This window comes from Trichechus manatus, unplaced genomic scaffold (genome assembly GCF_000243295.1).
Source record: "Trichechus manatus latirostris isolate Lorelei unplaced genomic scaffold, TriManLat1.0 scaffold00081, whole genome shotgun sequence".
NCBI classification, from domain to species: Eukaryota; Metazoa; Chordata; class Mammalia; order Sirenia; family Trichechidae; genus Trichechus; species Trichechus manatus.
In genome coordinates, this window is record NW_004444017.1 from 7236188 (window position 1) to 7255952 (window position 19765).

Sequence of the window (19765 nt, forward strand, 5' to 3'; positions counted from 1 at the left end):
TGTTGAGTCAATTCCAACTCATGGTGACCCTATATATGCCCTTCTAACATGCCCTTCTAACAAAAACTCAATTCAACCATCCATGCAAGATAATGGTCGTACTGACAGTGGAAGTGAAATAGATTTGAGTACGTAAACTGTTAACCTTCAGAGCCACTGGGAAATGAATAATGTAGAGATCAACATAGTCCAGCTGAAGTTTTTTCAGTGACCTTTCCAAGGCAGGCCGAACCAACTTTGGTAGTAGGAAGAGAATCTGCAGAGATTAAGAATAGAAGTTATGTTTATAATAATTTAGGCCATTTAGCAAAGAGCTATAGTAACTGGTGAACTATGAAGTGTGACTAGGTTAGCGAATTCAAACCTGAGCTAACATCACTGATTTTAAACTAAACTTGGGTCATTGATATAGACAGAACAAATGTGAACCTGGACTGTAATCAGTAGAACTAATCTTTAGGTTTTATTCAGAATCATAGTCCTGTATTAACATACTTTAAATTTTGTGGGTTTCATTTTGAAATGAAATAGAGAAAAATGATCTATATATCTAAAAGAGATGGAAACCCTGCCCTATGAAAACCTATTAAAGGAATGGGATTTATTGCATGTACAGGCAGTCTGCAGGTTATGAATGAGATCCATTGCCTAAGTATACCTTTAATTCAAATTTGTAGGTAAGTTGGAACAGGTGCATACAGTCCTTATTTAGCCTTACTTTAGTGCAAGAAAGGAGCCTTTGTGGTGCAGTGGTTAAGAGTTTGGCTGCTAATGAAAAGGTCGGCAGTTCGAATCCATCAGCAGCTCCTTGGAAACTCTATGGGGCATGTGCAACAAGTGAAGGTGATTGTGATGAAGAATTTGTTGTGAGACGGGATTGGTTCAATCTTTGCAAAGTGAGGGCAAATTTATATAACATCGAAGGGTAAATAGGAGTCATCTCTAAGTGAGAAGGTCTTAACCGGGTACTTCCTGTATGGTCTACAGTAAAGAACACTGAAAAATAGCTGTGATGGGGGTGTCCCATCACAGGTAACAGACAAAGAGGTGGTCTCCACCCACTCTGAAAGGACTTTAGTGCTAAACTCCTAGAAATTTTTTGGTTTGCTTCTCTTAACACTTAGATACTTTTCTACTGGTTGAGAACATGACGACCACAGGGCCAAAAACTTCCTTTCTTCTTGAATTTCCCTTTCATCTGACCTACTCACATAAACACTATTATTAGTTTGAATATATTGTTAGTAGATCTACTGAACAATAGAAGGAAATGACTCAAGATAAAAACCATTATCAAGTAACAAGTATGCCCATCATCTGAATTATGTTTAATAGAGTATACAAAGCAATTTCACAAACTTTGTCTAATTCTGTCCTCAATTCAACCTTTGAGGGAAGAATTAGTATCCCTTTTGTGTAGACAACTGAAAGAAAAAAGGTTTTGAACATATTAATATGTGCTGGACACAATTGAAAAGATGTTAGATGTATCTTGTTTGATGCCCAAATAGCTCTCTTATATTGTTATCTGTATTGACAGAGGTGAATCCTGAGATTCAGAATGTTAAGACATTTTACCAATCAGTGTGATTTACCAAATTTGGTAAATCACACTGATAACCTGAACATAGATGAGTGTGACTCTATCATCCATGCAAAATCACAGTGCTTTAGGCCAAGGCTCAGAAAATAAAATACTTTACTACTATTATTATTTTTCGCTTTAACAAACAGAGGTTTATTCTCACACACTCCAGTAGGGTACAAGTCCAAATTCAGGGCATCAGCTATAGAGGAACACTTTCTCTGTCGACTCTGTGTCCGTGTCATCAATCTTCCCTTGGTCTGGGAGCTTCTCTGCGCAGGAACCTCAGGTCCAAATGATGCGCTCTGCTCCTGGCACTGCTTTCTTGGTGGTATGAGGTTCCTCTGTTTCTCTGCTCACTTCTCTTTTTATTATCTCAAAAGAGATTGGCTTAAGACACTACCTAATCTTGTAAACCTCATCAATATAACTGCCGCTAATCCATTGTATTACATCGTAGTGATAGAGTTTACAACATAGGGAAATCACATCAGATGATAAAATAGTAGACAATCATACAATACTGGGAATCATGACCTAGCCAAGTTGACAGATATTTTTGGGGGACACAATTCAATCCATGACTCATGTCTAAGACTAGGTTATAACAGACTGTGGCTTCCGTCATTCTTATTTTTATTTATTTATTTATTTTTGTTTATTGTTGTAGTTTAAATGACGTTTACATTTCAGGTTAGTCTCCCACACAAAAATTTATCATACATTGTTATGTGACCCTAATTGCTCTCCCCCTACTGTGACAGCACATTCCTCCTTTCCACCCCTGATTTCCCATGTCCATTCAACCAGCTCCTAACCCTCTCTGCCTTCCCATCTCACCTCCAGACAGAAGCTGCCCATTTAGTCTCTTGTATCTACTTAAGAGGCACACTCCTCACGAGTATCACTTTATGTCCCACAGTCCAGTCCAATCCCTGTCTGAAAAGTAGGCCTTGGAAATGATTTTAGTTCTGAGCTGATACAGAATCCTGGGGGCATGCTTTCCGGGGTTCCTCCAGTCTCATTCAGACCATTCAGTCTGGTCTTCTTACTAGAATTTGAGTTCTGCACCCCACCTTTCTCCTGCTCCAACCAGGACTCTGATGTGTCCCCTCTCAGGGTGGTCATTGGTGGTAGCTGGGCACCATCTAGTTCTTCTGGTCTCAGGCTGATGAAGTCTCTGGTTTATGTGGCCCTTTCTGTCTCTTGGCCTAATACTTTCCTTGTGTCTTTGGTGTTCTTCACTCTCCTTTTCTCCAGGTGGTTGGGACCAATTGATGCATCTTAGATGGCTGCTTGCAAGCTTTTAAGACCCTAGACGCCACTCACCGAAGGAGGATGCAGAACATAGAAAATAAAATACTTTACAGTCATAAAATTTGAGCACAGCAATAGTTTAAAAGCCATCCTCTCTCTCTTCTTTTGAGACTAGATTCAATACATGAATATGTGTGAATCAAAGTTGTACAAACAAGCGTAACCCACCAAACTGCTCAACCAATCATACAACTCGTTTCCACACCCAATTTCAGAAATATGCACACACACAGAGCACCTTTAAAGTGTAGAATATGTCTTCTTTCTTCACAATGCCATCAGCAATCTTGCTTTGGACAGCTTTGCCCAACTTCCTCTTCATTTTTGTATACATAAGCTGAATCAAAATGACGAAACCCAGCATCAATAGCTACTTTGGTTGCCTCCTCAGCTTTACTCTTAGACACCTAAGGAAAAACAAAAGATATAATTCAGGGATCTGCTTGACTGAGAGGTAGTTTGTGTCACAAGCACTGACCTTCACCAGAATGAACCATTCCCTAATGCCTTGTGTTAGTTCTGCATGTAAGGTGATGCACCTGTTTTCCTGGGACTTTTTCAGTTTTAGTAATGAAAGTTGGACAAACCAGGAATCCCTTCAGTTCTGGGAAAACTGGGTGGTTTTTCACAGGCATTGGAAGTCCCCAAGGCCACACTTAGGTTCAGGGGATTGGCTAAATGACTTACAATTCTCAGCATCTGGTTATTTCATGGGTATGATTTATTCAGTGAAGTGACACACAGCAAAATCAGCCAAGGGACACGGTGTGTGGGATGAAGTACAAAGCAAACCATATACAAGCTTCCAAGAGTTTCCAGTGGAGTCACACAGAATAGTCTTAATTCATCCAGCATGTAGTTTTGACAATACATGAGGAATGTAGACTGTAAAGGATGTCATTAGAGACTCAGCACCCTAGCTTTTTACTGGGGGCTGGTCACATAGTTACTCTCCCAGAAAGAGAGCAGATATTTAGCATAAACTTCATTGTTTATACAAACAGATTAGAGACAACCACGCTTATCAGGTAGGGAATGATGAGATCCCTACCAAAATCCAGTTTCTGAACTCCAGTCATGCAAGCAGACATTTCTAAGGACAGTGTTGTTGTTGGGAGCCATGGAGTCAATTCAATTCTGATTCATGGTGATCTTATGTGACAGAGTAGAACTGCCCCACAGGGTATTTGCGGTGTAATGAATTACTTAATATGGCCCTTCTAGCCATGGTCTTTGTGACTCACTGTAATTGAGTCAGACTATGCAAATAAGGTATATGGAAACTGTGATAGTTGGGGTTATGTGTCAACTTGGCTAGGCCATGATACCCAATATTATATGGTTGTCCTGAATTTTATGTGTTGTGGTCCTGACCTCTACAGGTTGATTAGGCAGGATTGGTGTAGGGTGTGTCTTGGGTCCCAGCCTTGCTGGAGGGCGTGGCTCAAGTCCCACCCTTACTCAAGTTATGCTCTTCCCTGGGGTGTGGCCTGCATCTAAGATATTGTGTGTGTACAGGTGGAGCTCTCTCTCTCTGCATCTGGATCCTGCCTCTGGTTTGTGATCAACTAAACTCAGGTTCTCTAGCCAGAGGCTTGCTGTCTGACATGCCGATTCATTGCTGGCCTCCTCAGCCCTTGGGCTGACAGTCCGTTGTGTGACATGATTTGCCAGCTTGCACAGCCTTTTGACCCAGCCGCCTGTGGTCTGAACTGCTGGTTTGAGTTGTCAGCTCCTGCAGCCAAGTGGGTCAGGAGAAGCCTACGCCTGATCCACGAATTTGGTACTTGCCAGCCTCCATAACTGCATGAGCCATTTCCTTTATATGCGAGTTCTGGGAGGCGTTGCAGAGAATTAAGGAACCCAAAGACGGGAGGGAGAGTACTGCGGGGAGAGGGAGTAGCTGATGTTAGAGATGATGGAGTGGTACAGCAGCTAGGAAAAGTTGGACATTTGGGACATCTTTAACCTCCGTCTCATAGGAACCAGCTTTGTGCTGATCCTTATTTAAAAAAAATCATTCTTTTGGTATTGTTGGCTGTAATGTTTACGGGAGCAGATGGCCAGGCCTTTCTTCTGTGGAGTTTCTGTGTAGTTTCTAACCACCGACCTACCACTTAGCAGCTGAGCACTTAACTGTTGGGCCACCAGGTCTCCTTCTAAAGACAGTAGTCTACTGTTTTAATTCTCTTCTACACAGTCACTCTATCTGTATGACAGGGCTAAATATTAGGAATAAAATGTGTAATCTAAAATATAGATTCATACATAAGAAATTAACTGTAGACTTAAGGGATAAGTAAAGTAGTTGTCTGCCCTGAAAACCAAAGCCAATTCAATTAGTGAAGTTGTAATAATGGCGAAATTTAAAATGATTGGTTTGCCTACCGAAAATTGGGGACAGATTTTAAAGTGCATTTGATAAAGGACAAAAAGAAAAATGAAGCAAAATATTTTTATTTTTTAAAAGTTTTTTGGAATCTTTGTTTCTCAGCCTAATCACCAGGAACTAGATACTCAGTCCTTACTGCCCTCTGAGGGCCCCCTAGCATGCTCCTTCCTTAGGTGTACCAGCACGAGGATGTTGCCAAGTCTGAAGCCTCAGGGCTATCCTGGAACCTTCCCTCTCCTCCATCCTCCTCTGCATTACTAATTAGACAAGTCCTGTCACCTGTTCCTCAGAATATCTCTTGGATATTTCCTTCTATATCATAGATAAGAAAAATGAGATGCAAAAGTTCAGTCACTAGTCCCTTGTCACACAGCTAAGTGGTCTGAAAGACACATTTGGAATACAGATTATCTGGCTTCCAATCTAGTGACCTGTCCACTTTACTCCTTCTCTTGTGAGGGGATCAACTCTACCTATTTGCTTCAAATCTAAGGTACATTAACAAGGACCAAGAATTAAAGGCTTGCCCTTGAAATGTGGTAGCATTTCCCCTAAAAATAGGTCATATTTCCTTCTAGGATGAATTTCTCCACAGTAAGAGACATGTGAGGGAAACTCAGCTCAGTCCAGGTGCACCATATATTGCCTGGCGCTCAGCACCAGAATTACAATTCTCTACCACTATTCCTTGTGCACCTTAATTTCCAGGACTCTTTACTCAGAGATTGCTATGCATCATGTCTACTTGGTAGGAGGAAAGATTTCTTGAATCATAGAACTATACAGAGAAACCTCTCCCATTGCAATCAGTCTCAATGCAAGGCAGCTGGTAGGTAGTGCTCTTGACTGCTGAGGTTCATCTCTTCTGACAAGCTGTGACATGTATGGAAACAGGAGGAAAAATCAATGCCCAGAATAATCTGTAGGTGACCACGCATCAGACCCGGAAGCACTGGGTGAAGCCTGTCTACCTTCTCACTTTATCCATGCAATAACTATGGCCTGGTGAAACTGAGACCGAAGTGAGCTCCCTAGTCACACAGGAGCTGGGAATGTGACAACACAGGCCATCTCCCATGCATCCTGGGGTTGATTTCATTTGAACATTCAACTCCAAGCCTCTTATCCTGACCTCTGCTGGTACATAGGTGCCAAATCCCAGCATAAGAATGAAATGGCCATCATTTAGTTTCATACACTAACATTTGAGATCCATCTTCTGTCACTCTTCTGGTCAAGTGGACCTTGTTTTCTTTCCTCTGTTTTCACTAAGGATATGAGAAACAGAAAGGCAATAACCCACCTAACTGTTAAAGAAATGTCATGGGGTAGGGGTGCAAGGTTGAAGCCATGGAGTCAGGATGGAATTGTCCCTACCTCACTTGTTACTTTTTCAAATAGAATTCTCAAGTAAATTATTGTCTAAAGGTAAAAAAATCATTAATATCTTGGGTTAGTTAAATTTCTCTTCAGAATCTACTATGCATTATCCTAAATTATTAGAAGATATTCACTGAATAAAAGTTGACCATTTGTTAGATTAGAAACCTCCAGATACTAATTCCTTTGCTGGTAATGAAGCCCGTTCTTGACCATGCATTATCTGAAACAGTTATACATTTTACACCATATATGCACACATACAGACACACACGATTTTTGAGCATTTTTCAAAAAATCCAACCCTCAATAATCAAAAGTAAAAATTAAATGAAAATTATCATTTTACTTTGTCCATCAACAAAGTTATTTTTCTTTCCTCTGTCTTTGCTCTGAAGTAAGAATATTTAGTCTTGTCAAGGCTTCAATAAAACAGGCATTTTGGCATGGTTTTTTGGAGTATAAATGATTAGCAGTTTGGGGGCTTCATTTTGCAGCATGCGACCAGAGTCCTAGAGTAGTTTATGTTCCACCCAGTTATACAACTTTTAGAAAGTTATTAAATAACTAGCCAAAAGTGTAGAAAAATATTTTGTATAATTTTTGATCTTCTTCTCTATTATTCACAAAAGAAAAAAAACTGGAATCAAATGAAATTGTGCATTTGGAAAATGCTAGGTAAACTTATGCATTGGTACAATGGAATATTATGAAGCTTAAAAATGAAACATTTCCATTGTATTTAGGAAGAATTAAAAATATAGAATAAAAAGATACTAATGTGTTTATTACAAAAGCAGAGTATGCATTACGTATACAGAATAATGTCCTATGATAACAGATGATGCATTAGGGAGGGCAAGGCCCCAAACTGTTAACAGTAATTTTCTCTGAATGGTGGAGCTATCGGTGATCTTTCACTCTCCTATCGATACTTCTCAAACTGTTCTAGAATTAACATATATCACATTTTTAGTCACAGGAAAATGTGTACTTGTAAAGAGACAAAATTTATCTGCCCCGGCACCACTGAATACAATGGAGTTTCTTGGCTGATGACCAACACTCTAAACTTTGATCCCAAACCAGACAGAGATCTTGCTTGCTGTTGTTCTTCACAGCAAAGACTGAGAAAATCTTCCAGCCACAATTAAGCCTTTGATCAGCTCTCCAATCTGATACAAATTTTGAATTTCAGAAGTCTCCTGGCAATGACCTGGGTTGGAGTTCCTGGACGCTACCACTTCTCTTTTGTCTCTTGAGATCAGAATTTTTCAGACAGCCTTTGATTTAGGGTCTGAACGAATCCAGATCCTGGTGCCTCCCAGCTGTCCTAGCTGGGTATGCCAGAGCTTGTTAAAATTTCTGTTGGAATGGCCTGGACTCCGGACTAGAATTACTTGCTTCCCCACACCACACCTAGCAATTCTGGGATGTCCACCAACAACCTTCAGTAGTGGCCTCTGCTTCTGCTCTGATTTCTATGTGACTGGAATTTCCTATAGACTGCATCACAAATAACTGTAGTGATTCTGTGGGTAGTGTGATCCTTAGTCCTATGAGAAGATATCATGAAGTGTCTTGGTTATTTCCCCACTTTCTCTGTTTCTCCACTTCCCCACAATTTAAAGATACAACCCCCTTCTCCTGCACTGCCATGGTTTGGGGAGAAATGAAATCTTGGAGCAGGACTTACAGACTCTCAGAGCTTAAGGGGGAGCTTGAAGGCCAATTTAAAGCACAGAGTAAGTGAAAGCATCAAATGACACATGTTGTTATGGCAATGGATAAAAATCTTTATTGGAAAAGGGATTTATATTAATCTATAAGGAAAATTCTCAGATTCTCAAAAGTTAAATGCTAAAGGACCCATCTGTGACTAAAATGCATTACAAATATCTGTTGGGTATTTATGTAGCCTGGGCTTCAGTGAGAGCAATTTCACCATGTGGTTGTCCTAATCGCCCCATTGTGCTGCCTGTGATAGCTAGAAATGTTTTCCCCAGACAGTGCACATAGATTTCTACTCACAAATTCAGGTGAGTAAAAAGTTAGCACAGTTCTTTCTTTTCTTGAAATTGGTTTTATTTTGGTCATTTCTACCTTGATCATTCATGGTGACTGTCATGGAGAAGATCCTACTGTCTCACAGACACAGGACCAAGGTCTTGGGAGGTCCCTCGAGATCATCGCTCAGTGCTTACAATGATAAACCAATTGTTTCAAATCATTTGGTCGTTTGAAGTGCATAAGAAGTAAGCACATGTCTTGTCCATGCTCTTTGGCACAGCTCTCTGAGGTTGGCTCCAGAAGGAAGGAAATGGTTTCTGGCTTGAGATCTCAAAGTCTAAATGTGGATATAGGAGAGCAACCAGTGAAAAAGACTTGCTGTAATTGCCTGAAAGAGTAAAGGTGAATGTTTCACAAATTGTAACTGTTCTTGGAGGAAAGCCCAAGTTTTAGTTACCTAGTGTTGTTGTAAAAAAAATACCAGAAGTAGGTGGCTTCAAAGAACAACAAAATTTTTTGGTTACAATTCTAGACTTTAAAAGCCCAAGTCAGAGTCTCAGCCATGTTAATTCCTTTTATGGGCCTCTCTCCTAGTTTCCTGTGTCTTGGTGTTCCTTTGCTTGTAGAGTCTTCCTCACATGTCTTCCCCCTGTGTGCCTGTGTGTGCGTCTCTGTGTCTATTCTGTGTGCGTGTGTGGTTTTTTTTTGGGGGGGGGTAGAAAACATATATAATGGATTTATCTATTTAAAGATTTCTCTTATTTCTTTATTTTTTTTAAATAATTTTCTATATAAAGCAAAACATATATTAATCCAGCAGTTTCTACAGGTACAATTTAGTGACATTGCTTATACTCTTCAAGTTGTGCAACCATTGTCTCCCTCCTTTTCTGAGTTGTTCCTGCACTATTAACATAAACTCACTGGCCACACAAGGTTCTTATCTTTCAGTTTGTTGTTGTCATGATCCCATATAGCTAGGTCTTGAAAGAGCATAATGCTCAAGGCAGACTTCTTTTTCTTTTTTTTATTTTTTCCCATACAAAAATTTATACGTACATTGTTATGTGACTCTAATTGCTTTCCTCATACTGTGACAGCACACTCCTCCTTTCTACCGCTGATTCCCCATGTTCCATTCAGCCAGCTCCTAACCCTCTCTGCCTTCCCATCTCACCTCTGGACAGAAGCTTCCCATTTAGTCTCTTGTATCTACTTGAGCTAAGAGGCACACTCCTCACAAGTATCACTTTATGTCCCACAGTCCAGTCCAATCCCTGTCTGAAGAGATGGACTCAGAAATTATTTTAGCTCTGGGCTGATAGAGAATCCAGGGACCATGCTTTCTGGGGTACTTCCAGTCTCAGTCAGACCATTAACTCTGGTCTTTTTACTAGAATTTGAGTTCTGCACCCCACCTTTCTCCTGCTCCATCTGGGACTCTCTGTTGTGTTCCCTGTCTGGGCAGTCATTGGCAGTAGCCGGACACCATCTAGTTCTTCTGGTCTCAGGCTGATGAAGTCTCTGGTTTATGTAGCCCTTTCTGTCTCTTGGAAGATAGACATTCTTTACTCGTTAAGCTAAACTATCTAGTTTTAAGAAAACTTCAGGGTATATTTTTGGTTTAAGGGTTAAATATTGTCTCAGGGCAATAGTTTCAGGGGTTCACCTAGCTGCCATGGCTCCATAAAGACTGGATTCCATGAGAATTTGAAATTCAGTTCTGCCTTTTTCCCCCTTTGATCAGAATTCTTTTACAGAATATTTGATCAAAATGTTCAGTAATGGTAGCCAGGCACCATCCTGTTCTGGTCTCATGGAAAAGTAGGCAATTGTTCATTGAGACAATTGACCACACATTTTATTTCCTCCTCCTATTTATGACTGGAAACCCTGGTGGTGTAGTGGTTAAGAGCCACAGCTGCTAACTAAAACATCGGCAGTTCGAATCCACCAGGCGTTCCTTGGAAACTGTATGGGGCAGTTCTACTCTGTCCTATAGTGTTGCTATGAGTCGGAATCAACTCGATGGCAATGGGTTTTGGTTTTATTTCTACTCTATTTCTCCCTCTGTTGCTCCAGGTAAACAGAGACCAGTTGTGCCTTGGATGGCTGCTTGCAAGCTGTTAAGACCCCAGGCACTATGCAACAAAGTAGGAGGTAGAGCAGAAGCAGTAAACATGTTATTAGGCCAATTAACTGGGGTGTCCCATGAAACCATGACCCTAAACCTCCAAACCAAGGAACGGAATCCTCTGAGATGTTTGGTTGTACACAGCAGCCTCAGCAGCTACTTTTTTTGGTCATTGTTGTAAATATATCTATCACACAACTTTTGCCAATTCAACTTTTTATAGGTGTACAACTTATGGATAGCAATTAGTCAGCTATGCAACCCTAACCTTAAGCAATGTGATTTATCCATCTTTGTAAACCGAAACTCAGTGTTGCATAAGCAATAACTTACCTCCTTTTCCCCCTCCCTCCCGTCCTTGATAACTACTCATAAACTTTGGTCTCTGAACATTTGCTTGTCCTTTTCCTTTCTATGTGAGGTCATATAAAATTTGTCATTTTGTGTTTGGCTTATTTCACTCAGCATGACATTCTCAATCTCCATCCATATTGCAGCATGTGTTAAGGTTTCATTTCTCTTACTGACTGAGTAGTATTCGATTATATGTATGTAGCACATTTGTTTATCCATTCATCCTTGGGTGAGCATTGTCTTAGTTATCAAGTGCTGCTATAACAGACATACCACAAGTGGATGGCTTCAACAAAAAGAAGTTTATTCTCTCACAGGCTAGTAGGCTACAAGTCCAAATTCAGGATGTCAGCTCCAGGAGAAGGCCTTCTCTGTTGGCTCTGGAGGAAGGTCCTTGTCATCAGTCTTCCCTTGGTCTGGGAGCATCTCAGCCCAGGAACCTTAGGTCCAAAGGATGCACTATGCTTCTGGCACTACTTTCTTGGTGGTATGAGGTCCCCCTGTCTCTCTGCTCGCTTCTCTCTTTTATATCTCAAAAGAGATTGGCTTAAGACACTATCTAATCTTGTAGCTTTTATCCATATAACTGCCAGTAACCCATTTCATTAACATCATAGTGATAGGATTTACAACACACAGGGAAATCACATCAGATGATAAAATGGTAGACAATCATACAATACTGGGAATCATGACCTAGCCAAGTTGACAGATATTTTGGGAGGACACAATCCAATCCGTGACATTCTACCCTTTGTCCCCCCCTAATTTATGCACTTGCCGCATGTAAAACATATTCATCCCATCATATCATAGCAAAAGTCTTAAATCAACTCCAAGTCCAAAATCCAAAAATTCCTCTTCATCTGTGAAATCTAGAATACAAGTTATCTGCTTCCAAAGTACAATGGTGGAACAGACACAAGCTAGACATTTCCATTACAAATGGGAGAAATTGCAGGGAAAGAAGGCATAACAGGCACCAAGCAAGTTAGCAGAGCACATTACATTAGCCCTCAAGGCTTGAAAATAATCCTCTGTTGTCTGATACCATTCACAAAATAGTCCTCCCTCCAGACTCTAGGTATTGGCTACACTCTCCGGATTCTGAGTGGAGACCCCTCGGCCCTGGGCTCCGGCTCCGCCTTCCAGGCCCAGTGGGACAGCAACTCTGCTCCCTCAGCTTTAGGCGTGCCATTCTTCTAGTCCATCTGAGTGGCAACTCCACCCTTAGAAACTCCAAAGGCCATGGCTCCACCCTTTGAGACTCCAGAAGTCATGGCCATACCCTGTGAGACTGAGTCAGCTCTGCTTCCTGTGTTCCTTGTCTCTTCAGCTTCTTCTTCCTGTTTCCTTGGCCTCTCTGCCCTCGGGCCTCAGGATCACATCTGCCCTACTGGGGCAAGTGTTCCATAGCTCTGTAGCTCCACAAGTGCCTGGAGCCACCCCACTCCCCCAATAAACTTCGGCTGGACGGCACTCAGCTCTCTTGCTCCTTGGGTTGGCAAGCCTAGCTCCACCGATAAGCCTCTGGAGGCACCCCACTCTGCCAGGAAGCCTCCTGCGCACAGGCACTCAGCTCTCTCATTCGGTGGGTCGGCTCCATCACCATCTCGCGCTGGTCTCCTTGTTCTGCTGTGGCCGGTCCTCTGCTGCTGTTTCTCGCCATCTTTGCCTTCTCCAGTGTTTAACAGTTGTCCTCACTTCCTTCTGAGTCTTCTATCCATTCACAGTTTCAAAACCACCTCTACATTTTAGGTACCTGTTAGAGCAGCACCCCACTCCCAGTACCAAATTCTGTCTTGGTTATCTACTGCTGCTATAACAGAAATACCACAAGTGGATGGCTTCAACAAAAAGAAGTTTATTCTCTCATAGTCTAGTAGGCTACAAGTCCAAATTCAGGGCGTCAGCTCCAGGGGAAGGCTTTCTCTGTTGGCTCTAGAGGAAGGTCCTTGTCATCAGTCTTCCCTTGGTCTGGGAGCATCTCAGCGCAGGAACCTCAGGTCCAAAGGATGCACTCTGCTCCCAGCACCGCTTTCTTGGTGGTATGAGTTCCCCTAGTCTCTCTGCTCACTTTTCTCTTTTATATCTCTAAAGACACTGGCTTAAGACACTATCTGATGTTGTAGATTTCATCAATATAACTGCCGCTAATCTATTTCATTAACTCATAGTGATAGGATTTACAACGTATTGGGAAATCACATCAGATGACAAAATGATAGACAATCATATAATACTGGGAATCATGACTAAGGCAAGTTGACAGATATTTTGGGGGGACACAATTCAAATCCATGACAAGCATTAAGATCGTTTCCACCTTTTGGCTATTGTGAATAGTGCTACAATGAGCATTGACATACTAGTTCTGTTTGAGTCTCTGCTTTCACATCTTTTGTGTATATAACTAGCAGTGGAATTGCTGTGTTTATGGTAGTTCTATTTTTAGTTTTTTGAGGAACTGCCACACTGTTTTCCAGAGAGGCTGTACCATTTTGCATTCCCATCAGTAATGGTTAAGAGTTCTAATTTCCCCACATCCTTGCCAACATTTGTTATTTTCTATTTTTTTAATCTTAGCCATCCTAGTGGGAGTGCAGTGGTATCTCACTGTGGTTTTGAGTAGCATCTCTCTGATAGCTATTGACATTGAGCGTCTTTTCTAGTGTTTGGTGGCCATTTGCATGTTCTGTTTGGTGAAGTGTCAATTCCAGTCCTTTGCCTATTTTATGATTGAGTTATTTGCCTTTTTGTTGTTGCTGAAGTTTTTTATATATTTTAGCTCCTTATTGGATACATGGTTTCCAAAGATATACTCCTAATTGGTAGCTTACCTCTTCACTTTTTTGACAGTCTTTTGGTGAGCAAAAGTTTTAATTTTTATGAAGTGCCATTTATTTATTTATTTAGTCTTTTGCTGTACATGCTTTTGTTATTATATTAGATAATCCACTGTTAAAAGCTAGGCCCAATTACCTTGCCCCTGCATTTTCTTCTAAGAATTTTATGGTTTAATTTGCACAGTTAGGTCTTTAATCCATTTTAAATTTGTTTTTGTGTATGGTATGAGCCATGGATCCTGTTTTATTTTTCTGCATATGGAAATCCAATTTTTCCAACATCATTTTTGAAGAGACGCTTTTTTCCCCATCGAATGGACTTAACACTCTCGTCAAAAATAATTAGACTGGAGATGTGTGGGCTTATATCTGGACTTTCAATTCTATTCCATTGATTGTTGTGCCTTTTGTTTACCAGTACCAGGCTATTTTGATTACTGTAGCCGTATAATATGTTTAAAATCAGGAAGTGTGAGACCTCCGACTTTGTTCTTCTCTTTTAACATTGCTTTAGCTATTCAGGGCCTCTTGCCATTCCATATGAAGTTTAGGATTGGTTTTCTCATTTCTGTAAAGAAGGCTGATGGAATTTTGATGGGGATTGCATTGAATCTAGATCACTTTGGGTAGTATTGACATCTTAACAATAGTAAGTTTTCCAATGGATGAACATGGAACATCTTAATCTCTTTCAGCAGTATTTTATAATTTTCATTGTATAAGTCCTTCATATCTCTGGCTACATTTATTCCTAAGTATTTTATTCTCTTAGATGCTATTGTAAATGCACTCATTTCCTTAATTTCCCTTCCTTGAGCTTTCGTTCGTGTTGTTATCCAGCTACTGTAATTTTCACCATGTTATCCTATAATTTGCTGATTCTTTCTTCTGCCTGATTAAGTCTGTTAAATTCTTCTGTTGTGTTTCTTTTTTCAGTTATTGTCCCTTTCAGCTGCAATATTTCTGTTTGGTTTCTTCTTATCTCTCTTTTTAGATCCTCATTTTGTTCTTGCAATGTTTTCCTTATTTCTTTTATGTCTTTATGTTTTCCCTTAACAATTTAATTATATCTAACATTGTTGTATTATATTTGTCCTTTTTTGATTATTTGATCTACTATAGACAGAGTTTCACTCCCTTCAACATGTTCATTGCAATGGGCCATCATTTCTTTTTTCTTTTTGGGTCTTTTTTGTTTTTGTTTTTGGTTGGGGCATGAGGGTGTTAACTTTCTCAGTTCTCCCCAGTATTTGGTGTTGTTGCCTGTACTACTTTCTGCAAAAAAAACTCTTAGAAGAGCAGAGTATTCATCCTTTGCTGAGGCCATCTCCCCAATTCAGAGTAGCTGGTGGCTCACATGGCTAGGGGGTGGGGAAATGAAGATTGTAGAAACAATTTTCCTACTGTAGGAGGCTCATTGTTGATTCATTGATTTTTGCCTGTCTGCAGTTCCCCACTGCTTTCTTCTGCTCCCTACTTCAAAGTCTCTGAAAGCTGTGCATTGCTTCCTTGTTGTATTTTTGGGGTAGAGCTGGAATGATGGTCTGTTTATGCCACTATCTTCCAAGAATCCCCTGTGTCTATTCTGCTCTTTTTATAAGACACCACTTAGAAGTGATTAGGTTTAAGACCTTCCCTAATCTTATATAATCTCTTTAACATAACAAAAGAATACCCTATTTCCAAACAGGGTCATGTTTATAGGTATAGGGGTTAGATCTTCAACATAATTTTTTTTGTGGATGCATATCAATGCCTAGTAGCCTCCTATCATTAGAAGATAATTTTCTCTTTCTACAGATGATGAACATATTCTCTCAGAGAATATAAAAGAAATTAAAACACAAGCACTAAAATTTGGCACTCAAAATAATTAGATCAAGGACAGTGAGTAAGTGAACCAAAGATTTAGAGTAACGTATCTTATTAATTCTCAAGGTTTTGAAATTGCTCTAGCAAAAGAGGTTGGTTGTGTTCTTGATGTTTAATCCATCCTGTTTGTCTTCATATCAGGAAAGAACTTTTACTTCATAGCCCAACTGCCTAGAATACAGAATAGGCAGCTTATTACTCAAGGCTCAGCAAACACCAGGGGCATTAGCATGGTGGCTTTGTTTCCAAGTCTTGTTAAGGTATCTTGATGGACCTACATGGTGGCATGAAGGGAATACATTGTGCTGTCACTTAGGAGCCTAAGGCTAAGTGCTCAGCACCTTTGTAGCAAACTGTAAGCAAGTGTGTTCCCCTCTCTTAGGGTGTGAACCGTCACACAGTTGTCACACTGTGGTCATTTTGACCCATGTATTTGCCTTTGTGACTAGCTGCAAAAATGGCTCAGGGCCATATGTTAGGCCTTGCAGTCTGGCACACTCAGCAAGGACATGCTGGAAGCTCCGGGCCCAGGGCAGTCTGCTTCTCCCGACATCTCCACCCAAACCTACTCTCTCATGCTATTTGCTTGGATTCAATCTCAATTTATACATTATAATTTAAAAAGTGATGCCACACTTTATGCACCACAGAAACTTTATGTACCACAGAAGATGAGGAGAAAGGGAACTTTGATCCTTCTTCTCTGTAGAAATGAATTAAAATAGCAACAATGATCCCTTCCCAAGACATGGAATATCTTTTACTTATTTGAATCTTAGTTTGATTTCTTTCATGAGAGTTTTGTAGTGTTCCTTACGCAGGCCTTGTACAATTTTGTTAGATTTATGCCTGTCGTTCATTTTTGAATGCTAATTTACAAGGTTTTGTGGTTTTGATTTCAAATTCCAATCCTTCACTGTAAGTAAATAGAAAAGCAAGTGACTTCTGCCTATTAATTTTTATGCTGCAACCTTGCTATCATCACTTTACAGTTCTAGGAGTATGTTTGTTGAATCTTTGGTATTTTATACATAGACAATCATGTTATCTGTGAACAAAGGCAATTTTATTTTTTCATTTCCAATTGTATACTTTTTGTAAAATTATTTTTACTTTTAAAATTTTACTTGGCTAACATATATATAACAAATCACTTGCCATCTTAATCATTTTTCACTGTACAATTCAGTGAATCATCACGTTGTGCAATTATTGCTACTATCCATTTTTAAATGTAGTGACTCCCAATTTCCCCCTTTCTCCAGGCCATGGTAACCACTATAAACATTAGTCTTCATGTAATTGCCTATCTAGGTATTTTATGTGACAGAGATCATACACTCTTAGTCCCTTTGTGTCTGACTTAATTCTCACAGCAAAATATTTTCAAGGTTCATCCATGTCTTAGCATATATCAGAACTTAATTTTTCTTTATGGCTGAGGAATATTACATTGCATGTATATGCCACCTTTTGTTTATCCATTCATCTGTTGGTGGACACTGGGTTGTTTCTACCTTTTTGCTATTGTGAATAATGCTGCAAATTCATTGGCTTAAAACAAAAGAAATTTATTCTGCCAAAATTTTGATGCTAGAAATCCGAGTTCAGGGTATTACAAGGGCCTTCTCCCTCTCTGAAGGCTGTAGGGAAAGATCTTTCCTTGTCTCTTCCAGTTTCTGGTAGCTCCAGATTTCCTTGGCTTGTGGCAGCATAACTCCAATATCTACCTCCTTTATCACATGGCCGATGTCCTTCTTTGTGTCTGTTTGTCTTGTTTCTTCTCCTCTTCTTATAAGGACACTCGTCATACTGGATTAGAGCCCACTCTACTACAGTAGGAGCTCAAGCTAACTAATTACATCTGTAAAGACCCTGTTTCCAAACAAGGTCACATTCACAAGACCCAGGGGTTAGGATTTCAACATCTTTTTTGGGAACACATTTCAGTCCATAATATGAATCAAGTGCATGAATGGTGAGAAGAATAAAGTATTTTCATCCCTAGCCTCTAAGAGGAGCAAGTCCTCTGAAGAGCCTTCCCATCCTGCCTTCATTTTCTTTCTTCCCTCCATAAATGTGACAATGGATTGTGGTAGGTTGGGATGGAGGACTTTCAGATCCTCCAGGTCTTGCAAGACTCTGGCAAGATAAGTAGGGGAATCAATGTATATAATATATGCTCTTTAGACAGTGATTTTAAAAAGAGAGATGGCTAAAGCAGTAATTTTTAATTTTTCCAACAGTATTTCTTGTTCATACGTGCAATATTTTCCCCAGCCTGCCCAGATTTGTCGGTCAAGCTAAAGTGCAGATCGCAATGGCTACAGGTGCCATAATTTCTATTTTTCTTGCTTTTTCTGTTATTGATTTCTACTTTTATGGCTTTATGCTCAGAAAAGATGTTTTGTGATATTTCCATGTTTTGTATTCTTTTAAGGCTTGCTTTGTGGCCTGATATGTGGTCTATTCTGGAGAATGTTCCCTGTGTGTGGAAAAGAAAGTATACTTGGTTGCTGTTGGGTGGAGTGTTCTGTATATGTCTATGAGATTAAGTTGGTTGATTGTTGCCTTTAGATCTTCTGTATCTTTACTGAGCTTCCTGGCTGTTCTATCCTTCATCGAAAGTGGTGTGTTGAAGTCTCCTACTATTATTGTGGAGCTGTCTGTTTCTCTTTTCAATGCTATTAGAGTTTGTTTTATGTATTTTGGAGCCCTGTCATTGGGTGTATAAATATTTATTATGGTTATGTCCTCCTGGTGTACTGACCCTTTAAACATTATATAGTGTCCTGCCTTATCCTTTGTGGTGGATTTCACTTTAAAGTCTATTTTGTCTTAGATTAATATTGCCATTCTTGTTCTTTTTGATTGTTGTTTGCTTGATATATTTTTCTCCATCATTTGAATTTTAGTTTGTTTGTGTCTTTGAGTCTAAGGCGTGTCTCTTGTAGGCAGCATATAGACAGATCGCGTTTTTTAATCCATTCTGCCACTCTCTGACTCTTTATTGGTGCATTTAGTCCATTTACATTCAGTGTAATTATTGATAGGTATGAGTTTAGTGCTGCCATTTTGATGTATTTTTTGTGTGTTGTTGATAGTTTCTTTGTTCCACTTAATTTTCTGTTTTAAGTCGTTTTTCTTTAAGTATTTTCTTTTCATCTTTGAATGGTGAGAAAAATAAAGTATTTCTTTTGTTGTTGTGATTTTGTATTTGCTAAGTCTTTATGTTTTTCTTGTTTTTTATTTTGATGTGTAGGATTGTTAGTTTCCTTTGTGGTTACCTTAATATTTACCCCTATTTTTCTAAGTTTAAACCGATCTTTTACTTCTTAATATTGCCTTGACTTCCTGTCCATATGAAAGTTCTATGACTACATTCTTTAGTCCCTCTTTTTTGTTTTAGTGTTGTCATCTCTTACATATTGACGTCTCTGTTTCCCTATTTTCAGTGTTTTAGCTTTGATTTATTTTTGTGACTTCCCTAGCTGGATTGATATCTAGCTGCTCTGTCCTGTGTTCTAGTCTTAGGTTGGTATCTGATGATACAGATTTTCTAACCGGAGGACTCCCTTTAGTATTTCTTGTAATTTTGGTTTGGTTTTTGCAAATTTCCTAAACTTCTGTTTGTCTGGAAATGCCCTCATTTCACCATCATATTCGAGAGACAGTTTTGCTGATTATATAATTCTTGACTGGCAGTTTTTTCCTTCAAGGCTTTATGTATGTCATCCCATTGCCTTCTTGCCGACATGGTTTCTGCTGAGTAGTCTGAGCTTATTCTTATTGACTTTCATTTGTAGATGACTTTTTGTTTATCTCTAGCCACTCTTAAAATTCTCTCTTTATCTTTGGTTTTGGCAAGTTTGATT

At 39.7% G+C, this 19765-nt stretch overlaps 1 pseudogene; it reads right to left on the reverse strand.

The window, feature by feature from the left end:
• Positions 1–6510, reverse strand: part of LOC101342264 (aldo-keto reductase family 1 member C1 homolog) — a 23127-nt pseudogene extending 16617 nt beyond the window's left edge.
• Between the last annotated feature and the right edge of the window lie 13255 nt (positions 6511–19765).